The 24,419-nt window shown below is 41.5% G+C and overlaps 1 long non-coding RNA gene across 1 annotated transcript; it reads right to left on the bottom strand.

The window, feature by feature from the left end:
- Positions 1 to 5,854: 5,854 nt before the first annotated feature.
- Positions 5,855 to 17,113, bottom strand: LOC123333984. Its single transcript, XR_006551660.1, has 2 exons — positions 16,753 to 17,113; positions 5,855 to 6,144 (listed from the first exon to the last, which is right to left on the bottom strand). It is a non-coding gene; the product is annotated as an uncharacterized LOC123333984 (long non-coding RNA).
- Positions 17,114 to 24,419: the final 7,306 nt, after the last annotated feature.

Genomic DNA, 24,419 nt, shown 5'->3' with positions numbered 1-24,419 from the left:
GAGAATCCCAGGGACTGCGGAGCCTGGTGGGCTGCCATCTATGGGGTCACACAGAGTCAGACATGACTGACACGACTTAACAGCAGCAGCAGCAGGTTCAAATATCCACAACACTGGGTGAGCTACATGAACCCATCCCAAATCAGAATGGTGGAATGTTTCATGTAAAAAGAGGACAGCATTTTCACTTCACTTGTGTTTTCCTAATATCTTTAATACTGTTTTCTTTCTGCCTTCTATTTTCCTTGGACTTTATTCTTTGGCTTGGGTCAACTGATTTTGTTCTGTAAGTCTCTGTACTCTCTGTTAATGAGAATGAGACCTTGTTGTTAGTCAGAATAGTAGGAAAATCTAATTTAGACTTCGTAGAGAAGGATGCTGATCAGTGTAGATAAAGCTCATTCTAACCACTTTGGACAGCAAGAAAGTTGAATGCTAATTAGAATTATTAAGGCTCATTGTCTTTTCCTGTTTGTCCTATTTCTGCCTCTGTCTCTCTTCATCACTTTGCCAAGCATCCCCCATGACTCTTGGGCTAAAGCCAGGTGACGAATCCCTGCAAGAGTCCTTCTCAGTGAAAGCACCAACCCATTCTTTTGAATCTATCTTCACTTGCTGCTGCTGCTGCTGCTAAGTCACTTCAGTTGTGTCCAACTCTGTGCGACCCCATAGACGGCAGCCCACCAGGCTCCCCTGTCCCTGGGCTTCTCCAGGCAAGAACACTGGAGTGGGTTGCCATTTCCTTCTCCAACACATGAAAGTGAAAAGTGAAAGTGAAGTCGCTCAGTCGTGTCCGACTCCTAGCGGCCCCATGAACTGCAGCCCACCAGGCCCCTCCGTCCATGGGATTCTCCAGGCAAGAGTACAGGAGTGGAGTGCCATTGCCTTCTCCGCTATCTTCACTTACCTTTAGACTTTTCTCCTCTTTATTCATCTTCATTACATTCTATTTGTGTCACCTGTGAAGAGATGCAGTTATTCCTCAAATATAGTCTAACTGCAGCACAATTAAAATGGAAACAAAAAGGAAACATGGCTGTGCTAAAAGTATTCCATATTCATTCTGAATTCCTTTATACTTCAGGCACATATGCCTATATTTATGACAATATACGTAAGAAAAGGAGGAGAAAAAGTTCTGTCCTTTCTTGCCTGCAAAATGGCATTGCACATGACCATGAGAGACTGAATATACAATGGACAACTGCTGGACTATGTATATAAATAGAACTGTGATTCACAACCTGCAGCTACCTGTGCAGGAAGTCAACCCCTCTTCTCTATAATAAATAGCCCAGGAAGCCAGCCTGCTATAGATGGTGGGGGCCCACTTGGAATTCCAGAGTTGAAATGAAGATTATTTTAAGCTGAAAGGTTTGAGATTCAGTAGATTCAGAAACAAGTCTTCTTGGAGCTTCCTATATCCTACAGGGAAAAAAAAAAAAAAAGCAACTTCTGGAAAATGAGGCTACCTGTCAGGGACATGAGAGGTGAAACCCCTGGGAAAGTGAGGAGAGTGAAGATCAGGATAGCGTGGCAATTGACAATGAAATGGATGAAATGTCCAGCACAGCCCAACCCTTCGTAAAAGAAAGGCAATGCATAGCACTGTAACCCAGCCAGCAGGGCAACCCCCAATTCAGGAAATATTCATGATGAGAGAACATACTCCTACTGAGCTTACTGAGCCTCAAGTTTAAAAATAAAATAAAATTAAAAAAAAAATTTCTAATGATGATGTATGGCAGAAACCAACACAATATTGTAAAGCAATTATCCTTCAATTAAAAATAAGTAAATTAAACAACAACAACAAAAAAGAGCCTCTTGATGAAAATGAAAGAGGAGAGTGAAAAAGTTGGATTAAAGCTCAACATTCAGAAAACTAAGATCATGGCATCTGGTCCCATCACTTCATGGCAAATAGATGGGGAAACAGTGGACACAGTGGCTGACTTTATTTTTTTGAGCTCCAAAATCACTGCAGATGGTGACTGCAGCCATGAAATTAAAAGACACTTACTCCTTGGAAGGAAAGTTATGACCAATCTAGACAGCATATTCAAAAGCAGACATTACTTTGCCAACAAAGGTCTGTCTAGTCAAGGCCATGTTTTTTCCAGTGGTCATGTATGGATGTGAGAGGTGGACTATAAAGAAAGCTGAGAGCAGATGAATTGATGCTTTTGAACTGTGGTGTTGAAGGAGACTCTTAAGAGTCCCTTGGACTGCAAGGAGATCCAACCAGTCCATCCTAAAGGAAATCAGTCCTGGGTGTTCATTGGAAGGACTGATGGTGAAGCTGAAACTCCAATATTTTGGCCACCTCATGCAAAGAGCTGACTCATTTGAAAAGACCCTGATTTTGGGAAAGATTGAGGGCAGGAGGAGAAGGGGACGACAGAGGATGAGATGGTTAGATGGCATCACCAACTCAATGGACATGAATTTGAGTAAACTCTGGGAGTTGGTGATGGACAGGGAGGCCTGGATGCTGCAGTCCATGGGGTCACAAAGAGTCAGACACGACTGAGTGACTGAACTGAGCTTATTGAAATAGCTGCCAAGTTCCAGGGAAAGTATCCAGGCCTGGTTAGTGCAGCTCTGAGGTACAAGGTGGGATGAGATTTCCCTGACTGGGCAGGACGCAGAGAAAATGTGCAACATAACCACACACCCTCCCCTCTGAAGGTGCCTGGCCAGAGGCATGCTGGGGTGTGGGGGGACTTTGAGGAACTCACTTTTGTTTCTTTGGAGTCTCTTCACACTAGAATATATGCTTCATGATGGATGATAGTAAAGACTTTTGTCTGTTTTGTTCACTGTTGTGTTCACCAGCATCCAGTGTGCCCAAACCATCATGGTAGTGCTCAATAAACACTTGAAGAAACTATAGGGGAAATGGAGCAGATCAAATGAAAACAATAAAGGCAAAAAGAAGATATTCTTGTTATACCCTGGCTTGTCAATAATGTCCTACCATGATAGCCAAAACAGAGAGGTGATTCATGGGGACTTATTGCCCTTGATCGAGACCAAAACACCAAGGCACAGCATTAAAATCTTCCCTTCTCCTCCTCCTTTTGATGACAACCAGGGTTCTCAGCCGTCCCCAGTCAATAGAAATTGACTAGAGGCCACATAAGAAATTCAAGCAAGACTTTATTGGGGCTTCTGCTGCAGCAAGGAGGAGTAAGAACAAGTAACAGGTTTCTTTGCTTGTTTGCTCTCTGAGAGGGGATGAACCTGTTCTTTATGTGGGGTGAGGTTAGAGGTATGGCCAGGGTCAGTCCAGAGGGGTGGCTTACGTGTTGTGCCCACGCCTCCAACAATGTTGAGTGCAAGAGGCATGCTCAATACCCTGCTTTTGTTCCCAACACTGTTTTTGCTCTGGGCACCTTTTGGTCTTTCCGTATCTTTTGTCCATAATTTGCCCCAACTGCACATGCAATTATTTTCAGTCCCCTGTGAAGAAAGCTGAGTGCTGAAGAATTGATGCTTTTGAACTGTGGTGTTGGAGCAGACTCTTGAGAGTCCCTTGGACTGAAAGGAGATCCAACCAGTCCATTCTAAAGGAAATCAGTCCTGGGTGTTCTTTGGAAGGACTGATGCTAAAGCTGAAACTCCAGTACTTTGGCCACCTCATGCGAAGAGTTGACTCATTGGTAAAGATCCTGATGCTGGGAGGGATTGGGGGCAGGAGGAGAAGGGGATGACAGAGGATGAGATGGCTGGATGGCATCACCGACTCGATGGACGTAAGTTTGAGTGAACTCTGGGAGTTGGTGATGGACAGGGAGGCCTGGAGTGCTGCGATTCATGGGGTCACAAAGAGTTGGACAAGACTGAGCGACTGAACTGAACTGAACAGTTCCTTTCTATTTTATGTTAGTCATTCTAGAACCTAAGCATCCTTCTTCCAAAAAAAGTGTGCAAAATAAAATTATTTTTTCTTTAGCAAAATAAATATTATCTATTGTTAAAAAAAAATCTTCAAGTTGATGTTTGGTAGAAACCAACACAATACTGTAAAGCAATTAACCTTCAATTAAAAATAAATAAATACAAAAAAAAATCTTTTCATTGCGCTTTTACCTCCACCAGCTTTCCCAATCTCTTGCCTTCCTCTCACAACTACATTTCAGGAAGAAGTGGCCTGTGTCACTGATCTCCCCTGTCTTACCTTCAAACATAGTACCTGAAAACTCACTTCCATCAGGCTTTGATTCACGCACATGCTCTCCTAATTCTGCATTCTCCCAGGTCTTTCTTTCTCCTCCCTTTTGCCGGACCTTTTTGCTCAGCTCTTAGATAGTGGTTGTCTCATCTTAGCCCTCTCCCTATGTATCAATACTATTCTTGGACAGTGGCATTCACTCTGTTGAATCAACCCATTACCCCAACCCACCTCTGTGCAGAGCTCTAGGTTAATATCTCACAGTCATCTCCTTCTGGACGTCTTTCAATCACATCAAAATTAAAAGTACAAAACTGAAATTTTAAACTCTAATATGACAATATGTCATGAAACATTCCCTCTTCAAACTGCTCCTCCCCTTTTGGGTGCCCTCATCTGTGAACAGCATCATCTACTGAGACAAGGAAACCAGCCCAGACTTATCCTTGACTCCTCTCTCTCCTACATTCAAAATGTCGTGGTTGTGCAGGTTGAGTTCTCCAGGAAGCAGGCTCTGAGGTGGAGGTTAGTGGGTAGGAAGCTAATGAAGGAGTGACCTTCACATTTGTAGAAGGGGAATCGGGCAGGATTAAGCAGGAGGAGGCAGACTTTAACGCAGTCCCAACAACTGCCTGAGCTAACTCCATTGGGAGCTCTGATACTTAGAAGTGACTTTTCAGAGTTAGCTGAGATCGACTTAGATGGCAAGGCCTTTATGCCCGTCATCAATACCATGATTTGCAGAGTCCAGTGCAAGATGAAAATGCAAGACTATATATTTAAAAATTAAGGTTTCCAAGAGGGTAACAGCAGAACATTAGACCAAGCACCGTGCACAGGGGGCTGTGTGACTGCACACATTGCAGGCGCGTGAAGCTGGGACTGGTCCTCATCAGTCACTGCATGCAGTCAAGGTCTCTCTGCAGTTGACATCATCCCTGAAGGGGCTGGCAGCTGAAGGCTGTTTTCCAGTGGCACTGCCAGCAAAGGGAGCAACTGAACATCACTCATGAGGCATCTGGGCCCGGGTCACAGTATCTACTACATTAACCAAGCCTGTCCATTTTACCACCTTGAAATTTCTCATATTCATTCTCTCTTTGCAATTGACCCTGCTAATCAATAGAATTAAAGTTCTCATCATCTTGCCTTAAGTACTGAAACAGTCCCATGCCTGTTAATTTCTCTTCTAGTCTGGTCTTCACATCCTCCACTACTGAAAATGAGACTAACACACTAAATTCCTAAAACACTAAATGACTTCCATTGCCCACAATATTAAAATCTAAGCCAACATTTCCCAAACTCTGTTCATAAAACACTTGGTCTTCAGAGTACAAAAAATATGATGCAAGTTTTCTTCTGAGTTATTTTTAAAATTCTTCTGTAATAAAAATACTAAGCCATTTATACAATTATGTTTATAATTTTATGATTATCATGCCAAAGGATTGGTGAGTTATACCTCAGAACTCCAGAGGTAGCAGGAAAATTCTCCTAATCAAAGAGTTTTATTCAATCCCACATATTGACCCCTAAACAACATTTACTAACTACTGCCTAGATATATCATCGTACTGATAAATTTTTTTGTATCTTCCATCTAATTTTAATAATATCAGTGACATTATTCAATGTTTTTTATTGTATGCATGGATTTTATAAAATATTTTCCCCTTTGGATTTGTGGATTATAGAAGTCTGTCACTACATTTTAGAACCTACTTTTTTCTTTACTGATAAGCACTTAAATATACTAACAGAAGTAATACATACAGAAAGATGTAGGCATCATAATTGTACAGCCTGAAGAATTATCACAAAATGAACATAATAATGTAGCAACCACCAAAATCAAGAAATAAAATGTTGGTAATTCCCTGACTCAGCACTTTAACTGCAGTGGCCCAGGCCTGGGTTCAATCCCTGGTTGGGGAATTAAAATCCCACAAGCTGTGTGGTGCAACCTGAAAACAAAAAAAAGAAATAAATAAAATACTAGCATCTAATGGCCTCCTTTTGCCCTTACAGTCTATTACTTCTTTTATCTGTCCCAAAGTTGCCCACTACCCAACCTCTAACAATTTGTGATCTACATGAATCCAAGTTTGATTTACATGAATTCATGTTGATCTTATTGTGCCAACTAATGGTGGAGCTGGGATTCAAATTGAACTCTATATACAAAGCCTATGTTTTCAGAATGTTCCTAATTGTTGCTTCCATTCCCTACTGACATAATAAAAAGAAAACAGCTATTTCTTCAAATTACAGAGGTTCCCACACTGCACCTTGACAGGAAAAAAAAAAAAATGCCTTCCACATATTTAAGCAAAGTATATGAATGAAGATAGACTTAAATCTAATTGTTTATTAAACAATGAAGCTACTAAATCTTACATCTTTGGATTGATATAAGAACAATATATAGGTGTGTGTATGTGTGTGTGTATGCAAATACATATATATGTATATTATGGTCATAGAAACCCATATCTGTAAGAAAATAAAATATATTTTCTAAGTTTGACACAAATTCATTTGGCAGTAAGAGCTGCCTGAAACCTCTATGAGCCTAAATATAGTCTTTGTTTATTATGCAAATATATTGTATTATGTTAACATAATAAATAAATATATTTTGCTGGTGAAATGTTAAAGTGTTTGAATAAGTTGTGTGATCCCAGACCTCCTAGGTGTGTCATGCATGTAACGTAGCATATATAACAAATCTGCAATATAGTAAACACGTGTGGGTTTTGATGTTTTTGAAAAGAAAAATCCTGAAAGAAATTAAGGACTGTTGACCTGTTAAAGCAAAGAAAAGTCATGCAAACAATGCTCTCTTCCACTAAAAAATGACTAAAAAATAAAAATATGGTATTGGGAAATAATAGCCATACTAAATGGAAAATCCGTGAGATTTCATAGTATAATAAGCTGCCCTCTTTCATCATTTCTCCCTACCAAAGTAAACAGAAATGTCTTCTAAATATCATTTTTAAGACTTTGTACACATTTGATCATTTCTAAATCCAAATGCATCTTACAATTAATATGCATGTTTAGTATGTAAGAAAAACAGCTATGTATAAATCAGGGATGAACATTACAGTCACGTATATTGAAGCAAATAAGTTATGTCGTGTCATACCTGAAGCATTCACCTGTTTCTACTAGTGAAGCATGATTCAATAAAATTACAGAATATCCATAGCCACTCTATAACTCTGTCGGAGACAGTTATAGAATTCCAAATGATGTGCTGGTGTCTAAGGTTATGAGAACTGACTTATACAGACCTAGTCAGAAATCCTTTCACAGTAGCTAAATTACTTTTGGGAGCAACACCTCAAGTTAGCAGACAAGAAAATATGTTTATTCATTAAGTACTCTGTTATATCATTGAGCTATAAATATTTAAAAAGTTAAGTTAGATTGTGGAAATACCACAATAAAGAGCACCTAATTCATAATCATTACTTATTGATTGTAAACAGGAAATTTTATATATATTTGTATATATGTTTATATGTAACATTATTATGTGTGTTTAAAAAGGAAGATATCACAAGGAACACATCATTCTGCAACTTGCTTTTTTACATTGCTACATAGTATCCCAAGGGTGCCTATCCCACAGACATTTCCCACAATGATGAATATTTTGGTTTCTCATTTCTTGGCTGTTTTAAATGTGAGTCAGACCATCTCTAAAGGGCACATTAACAATTGGTATATCCTGGTTGCCTACAAATCACAGAATAGACACCTGGCTTTGAGAAGGAAACTTACTTTTCCCTGAGCATCATTTTATACTATTTGAATTTTCTGTATGTGAAGATAACAATTACAATGTTTATTTTTTTAAAAGCTCTAAATACAATATTAGTATCATGTAGTCATTAAAACTGAAAAACACAAAAAGTAAACCTGCAATGAACTTCCCTTCTTCAGTATATTTTTTGGTTAAAATCTACCGGACAGTGTGTTAGAGTTGTACATATCTTGCCTCATTTTGCCTCATTTAGCCTTTGTAGAAACCTTACAGTTCAGTTCAGTTCAGTCACTCAGCTGTGTCCGACTCTTTGTGACCCCATGAATTGCAGCACTCCAGGCCTCCCTGTCCATCACCAACTCCCAGAGTTTACCCAAATTTATGTCCATCGAGTCAGTGAAGCCATCCAGCCATCTCACCCTCTGTTGCCCCCTTCTCCTGCCCCCAATCCCTCCAAGCATCAGGGTCATTTCCAATGCATCAACTCTTTGCATGAGGTGGCCAAAGTACTGGAGTTTCAGGTTCAGCATCATTTCTTCCAATGAACACCCAGGACTGATCTCCTTTAGAATGGACTGGTTGGATCATCTTGCAATCCAAGGGACTCTCAAGAGTCTTCTCCAACACCACAGTTCAAAAGCATCAATTCTTCAGTGCTCAGCTTTCTTCACAGTCCAACTCTCACATCCATACATGACCACAGGAAAAACCATAGCCTTGACTAGATGGACATTTGTTGGCAAAGTAATGTCTCTGCTTTTGAATATGCTATCTAGGTTGGTCATAACTTTCTTTCCAAGGAGTAAGCATCTTTTAATTTCATGGCTGCAATCACCATCTGCAGTGATTTTAGAGCCCCCAAAAATAAACTCTGACACTGTTTCTACTGTTTCCCCATCTATTTCTCATGAAGTGATGGGACCAGATGCCATGATCTAAGTTTTTTTAATGCTGAGCTTTAAGCCAACTTCTTCACTCTCCTCTTTCACTTTCATCAAGAGGCTTTTGAGTTCCTCTTCACTTTCTGCCATAAGGATGGTGTCATCTGTATATCTGAAGTTATTGTTATTTCTCCCGGCAATCTTGATTCCAGCTTGTTTTCTTCTTCCAGCCCAGCATTTCTCATGATGTAATATGCATATAAGTTAAATAAGCAGGGTGTCAATATACAGCCTTGACGAACTCCTTTTCCTATTTGGAACCAGTCTGTTATTCCATGTCCAGTTCTAACTGTTGCTTCCTGACCTGCATACAAATTTCTCAAGAGGCAGATCAGGTGGTCTGATATTCCTATCTCTTGATGAATTTTCCACAGTTTATTGTGATCCACACAGTCAAGGCTTTGGCATAGTCAATAAAGCAGAAATAGATGTTTTTTTCTGGAATTGTCTTATTTTTTCAATGATCCAGTGGATGTTGTAAATTTGATCTCTGGTTCCTCTGCCTTTTCTAAAACCAGCTTGAACATCTGGAAGTTCATGGTTCACGTATTGCTGAAGCCTGGCTTGGAGAATTTTGAGCATTACTTTACTAGCATGTGAGATGAGTGCAGTTGTGCGGTAGTTTGAGCATTCTTTGGCATTGCCTTTCTTTGGGATCAGAATGAAAACTGACCTTTTCCAGTCCAGTGGCCACTGCTGAGTTTTCCAAATTTGCTGGCATATTGAGTGCAGCACTTTCACAGCATCATCTTTCAGGATTTGAAATAGCTCAACTGGAATGCCATCACCTCCACTAGCTTTGTTTTTGTAGTGATGCTTTCTAAGGCCCACTTGACTTCACATTCCAGGATGTCTGGCTCTAGGTCAGTGATCACACCATCATGATTATCTGGGTCGTGAAGCTCTTTTTGTACAGTTCTTCTGTGTATTCTTGCCACCTCTTCTTAACATCTTCTGCTTCTGTTAGGTCCATACCATTTCTGTCCTTTATGGAGCCCATCTTTGCATGAAATGTTCCCTTGGTATCTCTAATTTGCTTGGAGAGATCTCCAGTCTTTCCCATTCTGTTGTTTTCCTCTATTTCTTTGCATTGATCGCTGAGGAAGGCTTTTTTATCTCTTCTTGCTATTCTTTGGAACTCTGCATTCAGATGCTTATATCTTTCCTTTCCTCCCCACGTGAACAACCCCACGTCTGAGGTCAGGGGTGGCAACTGAGATGAACAACCCCATGTCCGAGGAGCGGCGGCTGTGTGGGCGCAGGAGGGCTGAGAGGAGCTACTCCACATTCAAGGTCAGGAGGGGTGACCTCATACAAGGTAATGAGCAGCTTACCTTGCTGCTTACAAAGCTGCACTTTGCTGGAGCAGCCATGAAGAGATACCCCACGTCCAAGGTAAGAGAAACCCAAGTAAGACAGTAGGTGTTGCAAGAGGGCATCAGAGGGCAGACACACTGAAACCATAATCACAGAAAACTAGCCAATCTGATTACACAGACCACAGCCTTGTCTAACTCAATGAAACTAAACCATGCCATGTTCACCAAGATACCGGGGTCACCCAAGATGGATGGGTCATGGTGGAGAGGTCTGACAGAGTGTGGTCCACTGGAGAAGGGAATGACAAACCACTTCAGTATTCTTGCCTTGAGAACCCCATGAAAAGTATGAAAAGGCAAAATGATAGAATACTGAAAGAGGAACTCCCCAGGTCAGTAGGTGCCCAATATGCTACAGGAGATCAGTTGAGAAATAACTCCAGAAAGAATGAAGGGATGGAGCCAAAGTAAGAACAATACCCAGTTGTGGATGTGATTGGTGATAGAAGCAAGGTCCAGTGCGGTAAAGAGCAATATTGCATAGGAACCTGGAATGTTAGGTCCATGAGTTAAGGCAAATTGGAAGTGGTCAAACAGGAGATGGCAAGAGTGAACGTCGACATTCTAGGAATCAGCGAACTAAAATGGACTGGAATGGGTGAATTTAACTCAGATGGCCATTATATCTACTACTGCAGGCAGGAATCCCTTAGAAGAAATGCAGTAGCCATCATGGTCAACAAAAGAGTCCAAAATGCAGTACTTGGATACAGCTCAAAAACAACAGATTGATCTCTGTTCGTTTCCAAGGCAAACAATTCAGTATCAGGGTAATCCAAGTCTATGCCCTGACCAGTAATGCTGAAGAAGCTGAAGTTGAACAGTTCTATGAATACCTACAAGACCTTTTAGAAATAACACCCCAAAAAGATGTCCTTTTCATTATAGGGGACTGAAATGCAAAAGTAGGAAGTCAAGAAACACCCAGAGTAACAGGCAAATTTGGCCTTGGACTACAGAATGAAGCAGGGCAAAGACTAATAGAGTTTTGCCAAGAGAACTCACTGGTCATAACAAACACCGTCTTCCAACAACACAAGAGAAGACTCTACACATGGGCATCACCAGATGGTCAACACCAAAATCAGATTGATTATATTCTTTGCAGCCAAAGATGGAAAAGCTCTACACAGTCAGCAAAAACAAGACCAGGAGTTGACTGTGGCTCGGATCATGAACTCCTTATTGCCAAATTCAGACTGAAATTGAAGAAAGTAGGGAAAACCACTAGGCCATTCAGGTACGACCTAAATCAAATCCCTTATGATTATACAGTGGAAGTGAGAAATAGATTTAAGGGACTAGATCTGATAGACAGAGTGCCTGATGAACTATGGACAGAGGTTCATGACATTGTACAGGAGACAGGGATCAAGACCGTCCCCATGGAAAAGAAATGCAAAAAAGGAAAATGGCTGTCTGAAATCTTACAAGACGGGTATTATTGTCCTCACTTTACAGATAAGGAAATAGAGTTTAAACAAGTTAATCTTCTTGGGTCACAGAGAGAGAAAAAGAGTGACAAAACCAAGATATAAACCAAATTTTTCTACTTCAAGAAACACTCTCAGCCACTGAGCTGGACATTAGCTGCTTCTCTTCAGAGACTTCTCCTAAACTCCACCACCTTTGACTTTGCTACAACTTCGGGAATCATTTATAGGAGACTAGAGAACTAGATTTTCTCATGTTCTCAGATCCCCTCTCTTTATATACTTTCCCCTCTTGGTTAATTCTTACCGAACCTTCAGTGATCAACTCGAGCTTCACCTCCCTAAACTTCAGACTGAAAAGAATGTGTTTTACCTGCTGTTTTCCCATCCTGTGCTATCAATGTGTTCAAAAAGCTGTTAAACCGCCTAAGTATCTCTCAGCCAACAAGTCCTCAGGAAATCTAAATAGCCCTCAGACTAGCCGCAGTGCTAGTAATATTTAGCATACATTATGCCTTCAATCACAATATGCTGCATTCAAGCCAAGGACAAATACAGACAAAGAACTTAAGGATGTTAGAACTAATTCAGGATTTCCAATCCTGGCTGCATAATAGTAACTTAAGGAGCTTTTAAAATAGGTTATCTAGCCTTGTCCAAGAACTAATCAGAGTGGCTATGGGTGGAACTACACATTTTATATTATTTAGAAGGCTTTCCAGGTGGTGCCAAGTTTGAGAATTCTATTCTACATGTCTCACTTCATGAAATATGGAGATTGAGACCTAAAGACATTAAATTACTGGTCAAATTTACACTGACAGAGGTGAAGATAGGACTTGAACCCTAGTTTCTTGACTTATAGCTGCTTTACTCGATCACTCAAAACTATTTGTTAAGTGTCTTTTATGTGAAAAGCATTTTGCTAGGCCCTGTAGATACAGTGGTGGGCAAACTAGAGCTTGCATTGTAATAGGAAAGATAGGATTAAACACATGCCCATATAATTAATTGCTTAACCCTGGGTGGGGAAGATCCCCTAGAGAAGGAAATGGCAATCCACTCCAGTATTCTTTCCTGGAGAATCCCATGGACAGAAGAGCCTGGTGGGCTACAGTCCATGAGGTCACAAAGAGTCGAACACGGCTGAAGCAATTTAGCAGCAGATTGTATTAAGAGAATCTGGTGGTATATACCCAAATAACTGGGGGACATGTTTTAGTCTGGGGGGAGTTGAGGGTTGTTGCATAAATCTTAACTGAGTTAAGAGTACACATACAGAAATAATTAGACTTGTATTTTTCAACATGAAATTCTTGGGCCCATAGGTCCTCTGGAAGACTTTGTTTAATTTCCTATTTTCATTTTGTTGACAACCTTAAAGATTAATAGAAACATTTTCCAGGAGTTCCCTGGTGGTGAAGTGTTAGGATGTGGTGCTTTCACTACTGTGGTTAGTGTTCATTCCCTGGTGGGGAAACTAAGATCCCATTAGCCATGTGGAATGGCAAAAAAGAAAAGCGAAACATTTTCTGCATTTTTAAAAAATGATTGAGTTCTGCCCAAAGCTTCAAAACCCATTTGAACATGTGGTTTTTGATTGAGTTGGCCACAAGTAGTACTACTCTAATTTTCTAAGGCTTATATAAAAAGAGCAGACCGACTTAATGTGTCTATACTGCATTCCTGCCAAATGAAGATCAAATGCCTACCACAAACACTACAAGAGTAAAGGTTTCATGGTAGTTCACATACCACAGGGCAGTGGTGGGTGAAGTGGGTCATGGCACAGCACCTGAGCATCAGTCAATCTGAACTCAAAAAAACCTGGACCATGGGAATCAGATGCTGGTGCTGTGCAAATAGGATTTCAACAATCATCATCTACCCCACTAAGTTAGTAATGTGAATTGTTATTTGAAAAAGAATGTAACAACTCTGTAAAAATAAGCTCAGACTAAATACCCTAAATAACTCTGCTGCTGCTAAGTCGCTTCAGTCGTGTCTGACTCTGTGCGACCCCATGGACCGCAGCCCATCAGGCTCCCCCCTCATACATATATATTGGGAAGGTGAACTGCAAGGCTGAGACAATGGGTAGGAGGGAGAATTATTTTTTAATACTCTTATTTATTTAGTTTTCAGTTTTGGCTGTGCTGAGTCTTTGTTGCTGCACGAGATTTCCTCTGGTTGCTGAGAGCAAGGGTTACTCTCTAGTTGAAGTGCACCGACTTCTCAGTGCAGTGGCTCTTCTCGTTGAGGAGTTCAGGCTCTAGGCGCTGGGCTTCAGTGTTGCAGCAGGTGGGCTCAGTAGTTATGGCTCGGAGGCTCTAGAGCACAGGCTCAATAGTTGTGGCGTTCAGGTTTAATTGCTCCTCAGCACATGGCCCAGATCAGGGATTGAACCTGTATCTCTTGAATTGGCAGGCAGATTCTTTACTGCTGAGCCACCAGGGAAGCCCAAGAATTATTTTTGATTACATATCCTTTTGTGTGTTTTTAGAAATTATTAATATCTTTCTTTTTAGTTTTTATTTTAGATGTGATGTTCTATATGACATAAAGAGTTACAGTTGTGTGTGTGTGTGCTGAGTGGTATCTAACTCTTTGTGACTCATGGACTGTACCCCGCCAGGCTCCTCTGTCTATAGGATTTTCCAGGCAAGAACTCTGGAATGGGTTGCCATTTCCTTCTCCAGGGGGTCCTCTCGAACCAGGGATTGAACCCGTGTCTCTTGCCTCCCCTGCAATAGCAGGTGGATTTTTTTTCCACTGAGCCACCTGGGAAACCCTTCCCTTATAGCTCAGTTGGTAAACAATCCACCTGCAATGTGGAGACCTAGGTTGGATCCCTGGGTTGGGAAGATCCCCTGGAGAAGGGAAAGGCTACCCACTCCAGTATTCTGGTCTGGAGAGTTTCATGGACTGTAGTCTATGGGGTCACAAAGAGTTAGACACGACTGAGTGACTTTCACTGGGAAGCCCAGTTTATCTAATTTTAAGTGTGCACTATTTTATATTGTAATACTGATAGCTGGACACCAGAAGACATAGGTTTTTTTCCCTTGAAGTGACTTGTTACTTTACTCACAAGGAAAGGAGGGAGTGTGCGTGCATGTTGGGGGGTCAGTGAGAAGCAGCAGCCCCCCGTGGAGCTGAGCAGGCTCACAGAAGAGGAAGTTCCCACAGAACTCCTAGGCAGCCACGAGCAAGGCTGACGCAGAACCAGCAGGGGGCAGGCCAGGCAGACTAGTCCCTGAAGCAGGTCAGCGGTAAGGAATTTAGTCTTTCCTCTAAGAATAATGAGAGGCCCTTGCTCTTTCCACCATATTAAATATTTTTACAAATTTTTTTTTGTTGCAGGCATTTGAAATTCTAAAACCACATTAGTTTAAATACTATTTCCTTCTCTCCAAATTCATCCAAAATATTAAAATTTGCAATGGAATTCAAGTGAGCAAAGAATGATATTATTTGAAGAGAGTAAAAAAAACTGACAGGTTTATAGATTAATATGTATAGACCCACTCTTTCCAATACAGTAGCTACCAGCCCCATGCAGCTTACGGGTTACTTGAACTGGGGCTAGTCCCAGCTGAGGTATTCTGTAAGCATGAAATGCACATCAAATGTCAAATAATTAATACCAAAAAAGACTATAGATTATCATATTAAAATATGTTTACATTGATCCCATGTTGAAATATTGTTTTGGAGATATTAGGGTAAAGGAAATACATTACTAAAACCTTTCCATTTGTTTCTTTTTATTTTTTATTTTTATTTTTTTAATTTTATTTTATTTTTAAACTTTACATAATTGTATTAGTTTTGCCAAATATCAAAATGAATCTGCCACAGGTATACATGTGTTCCCCATCCTGAACCCTCCTCCCTCCTCCCTCCCCATACCACCCTCTGGGTCATCCCAGTGCACTAGCCCCAAGCATCCAGTATCGTGCATCGAACCTGGATTGGCAACTCGTTTCATACATGATATTTTACATGTTTCAATGCCATTCTCCCAAATCTTCCCACCCTCTCCCTCTCCCACAGAGTCCATAAGACTGTTCTATACATCAGTGTCTCTTTTGTTTCTTTTTATTTTTTTTAATCTTGCTACTAGAAAATTAAAATTATCTATGTGGATCACTTCATATTTCTATTTGAGCAACAATGACATACTTCCTACTAGAATACACATAATAATTTTTCAAAATCGTAAAATTCACAGTGTGTGTCTGGTACCCTTGTGCTTCCACATGTGTTAATGCATTTAATTCTCATATGAATCTGATAAGTTAGGCACTGTTATTACCCCATTTTGCAGATTATTATTCAGTTTATTAACTGAAGCACAGATGCTGCACAGAACATTTTTGTAAGCGTACAGAAGAAACTGACAACAGTGGGGGTCTCCTGGGGAGGAATTAGGGGTTAAGATGTGAAAATAAATTTCTAGGCCTGAGATGGCACCATTCCTGCCCCAGGTTAGCAAACCAAAACTTAGGTAATATTTGTGTACTGTAAATGCTCTGCTTTACCAGAAATAAATGCAATCAGCCAACCCCCAAACACCAAACCAACTCTTATTTACCTACTTCCTTGCTCCTTATTCTTTTCCTATAAAAGCTTCCTACCTTTTACCCAACTTTGCCATTCTCTGGACCCTTAGGAACACAGCCTGGATGCTTTCTGTAGTGTCAAAGTGTTTACATCACCTAAATTGTCTTTAACCATTGTTAACTAAAGTCAGGGATGAAAAGGAGATTATTTCTCATTGTGTATCCCTTTGTACAGACTGAATTTATTACAATGTGAATATGTCATCTGTTAACCACTTTGGTATAACTATGAAAATAATAGAGACAAATTGCAAAACCACAGTGTTAGGAGCACAAACTCAAGTACATTAAGTACAATTGAGCACTTACTCAATTAAAAGTAACTGAGAGAAGACCAACTAGAAATAAAAGCAATAAAAAACCATTAAAAAATGTGAACCTTCCAATCTAATCACAGACATGTCTTTCTTGTTTATTACCTGTAATTTGCCAAAGTGACTGTGTCCTGAGTATCCAGTTTGTCAAAGAGCCAAAGCTTGCACACCAAGGAGCGAGGCTCAGCAATCATTTCCCAGGACTACGGTTCTCACTGAGACAAAAGGCCTGAAAAATACAAATGCATATCGCTTCAGTTTATGCCTGCAGTCTTTTATTTAAAAAATAAGCTATGTACTGTTCTTCCTTAATGCAAATGTGAATTTAACTTCTTTTTCCTAAAAACATGAATTAGAAGTCCCATGAGCCAAGGTTAGGCTCACGATGGTGCTGTTTCAACCACACTTCTACTGTATTATCACCATTATCAGTGAAACTCAGATTAAGATCTCTTCAATAACTGCTGTAGTTACTGAAAATTCCTGCCCACACCCCCATATCCCTACCCTTTGTTTGCACTTCGTGTGTATATTCCTCTGTGTGGTAGGCTCATTTTGGGGGGCTGGGAGTGTAACAGTGGTGACCCAGACAGACAGCAGCTTTTTCTCTCACGGCTACTATTCTTGAAGAGGTGGAGAGAAAAGCAGGTATGAAGACCTTGAAAGGAGAGGTCAGATGTGGGAAGAGCTGTAAAAGTAACTGCGCCCTAGAGCAGCTGGAGCCGGCTGAGTCAGGACAGTGGGGAGAGTCCAGGGACTGAATCCTTGCCACCGCATTAAATATTTGTAAGCCAGAGTCACACGTTTAGAATTTACTCTAAAGTTAATGGGATTTTCAAGATTTCTATTTTAAAAGGTCTGGCACTCAAATACTGAGCACTGGTTTAATGATGGACCATCAAGTCACGGCACAGAATCAGCCAGTATCCCCCTCCCAGTGTGGGTAACTCCCCAGGACTGGGCTGGAAATGCCCTACTCCTGTCAGGCCCTGCCCTAGACTGGATCCTGCCTGCTTGCTAAGTCGCTCAGTCATGTCCGACTGCTTGCGACCGAATGGACTGTAGCCCACCAGGCTCCTCTGTCCAAGGGATTCTCCAGGCAAGAATACTGGAGTGGGTTGCCATGCCCTCCTCCAGGGGATCTTCCCAATCCCAGGACTGAAGCCATGTCTCCTGTCTCCTGCATTGGCAGGCAGGTTCTTTACCTCTAGCAGCACTTGGAAAGCATTTTCATAAGCTCCCCAGACTCCCTTGGCTTCCTTGGTAGCTCAGCTGGTAAAGAATCTGCCTGTAATGCAGGAGACCTGGGCTCTATCCTTGGATTGGGAAGATCCCCTGGAGAAAGGAATGTCTACCCACTCCAGTATTCTGGCCTGGAGAATTACATGGTCTGTATGGCCCATGGGGTCACAAAAAGTCAGACACAACTGAGTGACTTTCACTTCCAGGGGATTCATGAGCAGATTAAAGCTGGAGTAGTGCTTTGTAAGCTAGGGATCTCAGCTTTGACTGTATTCTGGAATCACCTGGTAGGGATATAAGAAACTGTTGGCAGCCTCTTTCCAGAGAGGCTGTTGTAATTGGTGTGAGCTGCAACCAGGGCATTGAGAATTTTGGAAACCACTCATCTTTCCAAGGTTGAAAATTACTGCCCAGAAGTCGCAGTGAATGACCAGCAGCTGTTTTTCATGCTCAGCTGATTTCCTCCACTCCTTTTTTCTTTTATTTTTCCTCCTAGCAGTCCCTGGGGCTCCTCTTGTTTCTCTGTGTTTGGTCATCAGCAAAAGTACTTCTCTCCCTGGGGATTTTCAACTGCCCACGCTGAGGAGAGCAGTCTGGCTAACCCCAAGACAGACACACTGGCTTTTAATGTTAAGAATCAATTGGTTTCTCTACTAAGGCCACAGGCTGTCAAATAAAACAACCCTGAACAAGATACAAAACTCAAAATGTTCCTACAAATGTGATCCTTAGACCAAAGTGCCAGTAGGAACCCTCAGGCTCTAAGTCATGTCTGACTCTTTGCAACCCTATGGACTGTAGTGCACCAGGCTCCTCTGTCCATGGGATTTTCCAGGCAAGAATACTGGAGTGGGTCGCCATGCCCTCCTCCAAGGGATCTTCTCAACCCAGGGATCGAACCCATGTCTCCTGCATCTTCAGGCATTCTTTACCACTGAGCCAGCAGGGAAGCCCATATTCATTGTACTGTTGTTCAGTTGCTCAGCAGTGTCCAACTCTTTGCACACCAAGGACTGCACCATGCCACACTTCCTTGTCTTTCACCATCTTCTGGAGTTTGCTCAAACTCATGTCGATTGAATCCTAATGCCATCCATCTCATCCTCTGTCTTCCTCTTCTCCTCCTGCTTTCAGTCTTTCCCAGCATCAGGGTCTTTTTCAATGAGTCGGTTTTTTGCAACAGGTGGCCAAAATACTGGAGCTTCAGCTTCAGCATCAGTCCTTCCAATGAATTTTCATGCTTGATTTCCTTTACGATTGCCTGGTTTTATCTCCTTGCAGTCCAAAGGACCCTCAAGAGTCTTCTCCAACACCACAGTTCAAAAGCATCAATTCTTCATCGCTCAGCCTTCTTTATGGTCCAGCTCTCACACCTGTACATGCCTACTGCAAAAACCATAGCTTTGACTAGACAGATCTTTGTTAGCAAAGTAATATCTCTGCTTTTTAATACATTGTCTAGGTTTGTCATAGCTTTTCTCCCAGGGAGCAAGAATCTTTTAATTTCATCGATGCAGTCACTGTCCGCAGAGACTTTTGGAGCCCAAGCAAAGAAAATCTGTCACTGTTTCCCATGTTTCCCTATCTAATTTCTATGAAGTGATGTGATCAGATGCCATGATCTTAGTTTTTTTAATATTGAGTTTTAAAACAGCTTTTTCACTCTCCCCTTTCACTTTCATCAAAAGGCTCTTTAGTTCCTCTTTGCTTTCTGCCATAAGGATGATGTCATCTGCATATCTGAGGTTATTGGTATTTTTCCTGGCAGTTTTGATTTCAGGTTATGATTCATCCAGCCCAGCATTTCACATGATGTACTCTGCATATAAGCTAAATAAGCAGATTGACAAAATACAGCCTTGATGTACTCCTTTCCCAATTTTGAACCAGTCCATTTTTCCATGCCAGGTTCTATCTGTTGCTTCATTGTACATTGTGTATAAGGGACTTGAGCAGTCAAGGATTTTGATACCTGCAGGGTCTCCTGAAACCAACTCTCCCTCCCCTCCTGTAACTGAGTATCTCTGAGGAGTTGGTTCTTCCCAAATCCCACCCAGCACAGGAATGAGCCCCCCAGGCATTTTTGGCCAGCCCTTTGCTGTCATTTCCGGTTGACTTCTGGAGCCAACAAGTAGGATCCCATAATCCCTGCTGCTGCTAAGGTCTACAACATCGTTCCCTTCTTTAATAAAATGGTTTCTTTTCACATTAGACTTCTCATACTGGAGCAAAATGAGTTGTAAGGAAAAGAGAAAACGGACACTCTGATTTTTCATACAATGGTTTAGCCTCAGGGCTTCAATATAGGGCTTCAAAAGGTTTAGCTTAAATCACCTTTATAAAGGACCATTACATAAGAGGAAACTGCCAAGAAAGCATCTCATTCTCTTTAGGTTTTCTAAACTTTCAGCCTCAACAAGTAGTTATTATTCAAATGTACTACTTGACAACTTGTTAGCAAAAGCATTGAAACTACCAGTGATGAATCAGAGTAGAAGGACAACTTTATGAAAATGCAAACTTCACTCAAAACAAATCTGAAATAATTAATTAGAAAGGGAATGGAAATGTTAGACACCTTTTCCTTACTAATGATGATTATGAATATTTACTGACCAATACTGTTACCTGAAAAAGTGAGTTCACCTCTTGGTAGATGTCAAAAAACACAGTAAAAGACACAATCAAGTCAAAAATCAGGTCTTATTACTTACAGCAAGTAAGGGGACTACTGGGGAATCTTTCCCAAAACAATGTTTCCCCAACAGCAAAATTGGGGAAATTTTAAGCTAAGGGTGCATGAATATTCATGAAGGGACTTCAGCAGAAGAGAATTCAGCATAGAATTGGGCAAAGGTTGCAAGGTCCAACCTTTAGTTGATTGAACTCTTGAGAATCAGAAAAGGTCAACATCAACATTTCTTAGGTTTAGACCTGTGCGAGGTCTCAGGTTGCAGTTACCACCCTTCACCTGCTGAACACCAAAGAATTGATGCTTTTGAACTGTGATGTTGGAGAAGACTCTTGAGAGTCCCTTGGAATGCAAGATCAAATCAGTCAATCCTAGAGGAAATCAACCCTACATATTCACTGGAAGGACTGATGCTGAAGCTGAAGCTCTGATGAAAAAAGCTGACTCATTGGAAAAGACTCTGATGATGGGAAAAATTGAAGGCAGGAGGAGAAAGGGACTAGAGAGAATGAGATGGTTGGATGGTATCAATGAGTTGAGCAAGCTCAAGGAGATGGTAAAGGACAGGAAAGCCTGGTGTGCTGCAGTCCATGGGTTGCAACTGAGTGTGTCTGACTCAGCAAGAGCAACACCTCAGTGGAGGCGTTAGGTCCTGCAGAACTCAAAGGTACATATCAGATTGTTATGTATATCCCGTAAAGAGGAACTAGGACTCTCTTTTATTGCTAAACTATTATTTATTGATTGCTTTTCCTTTATTGGCTTTCCTGGTGGCTCATAGGTAAAGAATCCGTCTGCCAAGAAAGAGATTCGTGTTCGATCCCTGGGTCAGGAAGTTCTCCTGGAGGAGGAAATGGCAACCCACCCAGTATTCTTGCCTGGGCAATTCCATAGACAGAGGAGCCTGGCAGGCTATAGTGCATGGAGTCGCAGAGCCATGAGTAAACAAACTTTTCTTTTGTTTCTTCATCCACTTAAGGTCCTTAGTTTTTGAGACCTGTTCCAGGGAAAGCGCTATGGCCAGGCTTAGATCACAAAATTACTTAGGCCAAGAATGATTTCTCTCATGTCAAGAAAGCCATTCCTGGTTCTCTTTTTCTGGGGACCCCCTACTCTATCCCCTTATAATACTTGCAAGGAACTAAAATATAATTTATGCAATATTTTTGCAGTGTTTTTTCAGGACTGCTTTAAAATGAGAAGGCAGTTGTTATAAGTCATTGCCTTTGTAATAGTGATGTTATAGTCTGCCTTCTTCCTAATGCTCCATCAGTGAAAAAATATTCTACTCTTTGAGTCCATTTGGATGGTGTTCTTATGTTGACTTTGAGTCTAGGCCAAAAATAATTGGAATTAATTCAGGAATTAAGTTTACTTATTCTGTAACATCTGGGCCTTTGTCAACTAGCCTTGCTTATTCTTGCAGTCACATTGCAATCATCAGCACCACTCTTGGAAGCTTTGAATTTAATTGCTCTCAGAACTAGTTTTTATACTATTAGTACTGCCATTTGAAGCATATGTAACACAATCAGCGACTTCTTTCAGTTCAGTTCAGGCTCTCAGAAGTGTCCGACTCTTTGCAACTCCATGGACTGCAGCACGCCAGGCTTCCCTGTCCATCACCAACTCCCAGAGCTTGCTCAAACTCATGTCCATCAAGTCAGTGATGCCATCCAACCATCTCAGCCTCTGTCATCCCCTTCTCCTCCTACCTTCAATATTTCCCAGCATCAGGGTCCTTTCCAATGAGCCAGTTCTTTGAATCAGGTGGCCAAAGTATTGGAGCTTCAGCCTCAGCATCAGTCCTTCCAATGACTTCATTACATGTGCATTATATTTTCCATGTTTTGTCCCTCATCAAGATGATTTTGGCCCTTGGGGCCTTAGCACGAGCTCTGTCCTCTGTCTAGAATGTTCTTGCCTCTCAGGTCTTCGTATAACTGGCTGCTTTTATTTAATTCTCAGTTATATGTGACCTCCTCAGAGAGCCTTTGCCTGACTACTCAATCTAAAGTAGTCCCCAGACACTTTATCACATCACCATATGCTATTCTTCCCTGTGCTAGGCACAATCTTAAATGGTTTTGGCTTATTTGTTGGTCTCTCCTTTCCCTAAAATCTGTATGGATCACAACAAACTGTGGAAAATTCTTAAAGAGATGGGAATACCAGACTACCTTACCTGCTTCCTGAGAAATCTGTATGCAGGTCAAGGAGCAACAGTCAGAACTGGACATGGAACAACAGACTGGTTCCAAATGGGAAAAGGAATATGTCAGGCTGTATATTGTTGCTGCTGCTGCTAAGCTGCTTCAGTCGTGTCCGACTCTGTGAGACCCCATAGATGGTAGCCCACCAGGCTCCCCTGTCCCTCAGATTCTCCAGGCAAGAACACTGGAGTGGGTTGCCATTTCCTTCTCCAGTGAATGAAAGTGAAAAGTGAAAGTGAAGTTGCTCAGTCATGTCCAACTCTTCAAGACCCCATGGACTGCAGCTTACCAGGCTTCTCCGTCCATAGGATTTTCCAGGCAAGAGTACTGGAGTAGGGTGCCATTGCCTTCTTCTGTATATTGTTACCCTGCTTATTTAACTTATAGGCAGAGTTGCTGCTGCTAAGTCGCTTCAGTTGTGTCCGACTCTCTGCGACCCCATAGACGGCAGCCCACCAGGCTCCCCTGTCCCTGGGATCCTCCAGGCAAGAACACTGGAGTGGGTTGCCATTTCCTTCTCCAATGCATGAAAGTGAAAAGTCAAAGTGAAGTTGAGTACATCATGCGAAATGCTGGGCTGGATGAAGCACAAGCTGAAATCAAGATTGCGGGGAGAAATATCAATAACCTCAGATACACAAGCTGACACCACCCTTACAGCAGAAAGGGAAGAAGAACTAAAGAATGTCTTGATGAAAGTGAAAGAGTAGAGCAAAAAATTGGCTTAAAACTAAACATTCAGAAAACTAAGATCATGGTATCTGGTCCCATCATTTCATGGCAAATAGATGGGGAAAGATTAGAAACAGTGGCAGACTTTATTTTGGGGGGCTCCAAAATCACTGCAGATGGTAACTGCAGCCATGAAATTAAAAGACACTTGTTCCTTGGAAGAAAAACTATGACCAACCTAGACAGCATATTAAACAGCAGAGACATTACTTCGCCAACAAAGTTCCACCTAGTCAAAGCTATGGTTTTTCTAATAGTCATGTATGTATGTGAGAGTTGAACTATAAACAAAGCTGAATGCCAAATAATTAATGCTTTTGAACTGTGGTGTTGGAGAAGACTCTTGAGAGTCCCTTGGACTGCAAGGAGATCCAACCAGTCAAGCCTAAAGGAAATCAGTCCTGAATATTCATTAGAAGGACTGATGCTGAGGCTGAAGCTCCAGTATTTTGGTCACCTGATATGGAGAACTGACTCATTGGAAAAGACCCTGATGCTGGGAAAGATTGAAGATAGGAGGAGAAGGGGACAAGAGGATGAAATGGTTGGATGGCATCACCGACTCAATGGACATGAATTTGAGCAAGCTCTGGGCATTGGTGAAGGACAGGGAAGCCTGGCGTTCTGCAGTCCATGTGGCTGCAAAGAGTTGGACACGACTGAGCGACTGAACTTAAATGAACTTCCCTAAAATGAAGCTTCCTGTGCTTTGGGTCCATGTCTGTCTTCTTCTTCTTCTTTTTTTAAATTTATTCGGCTGCCCCAAGTCTTAATTGCAGCACGCAGGGTCTTTGATCTTTGTTACAGCATGTGAGTTCTAGTTCCCTGACCAGGGATCAAATCCAAGTCCCGTGCGTGCACCAGGAGCACAATCTTAGCCATTGGACCCCCAG

The sequence above is a fragment of the Bubalus bubalis genome, chromosome 1, assembly GCF_019923935.1.
Source record: "Bubalus bubalis isolate 160015118507 breed Murrah chromosome 1, NDDB_SH_1, whole genome shotgun sequence".
Lineage (NCBI taxonomy): Eukaryota > Metazoa > Chordata > Mammalia > Artiodactyla > Bovidae > Bubalus > Bubalus bubalis.
This window is presented reverse-complemented; position numbering and strand designations above follow the sequence as displayed.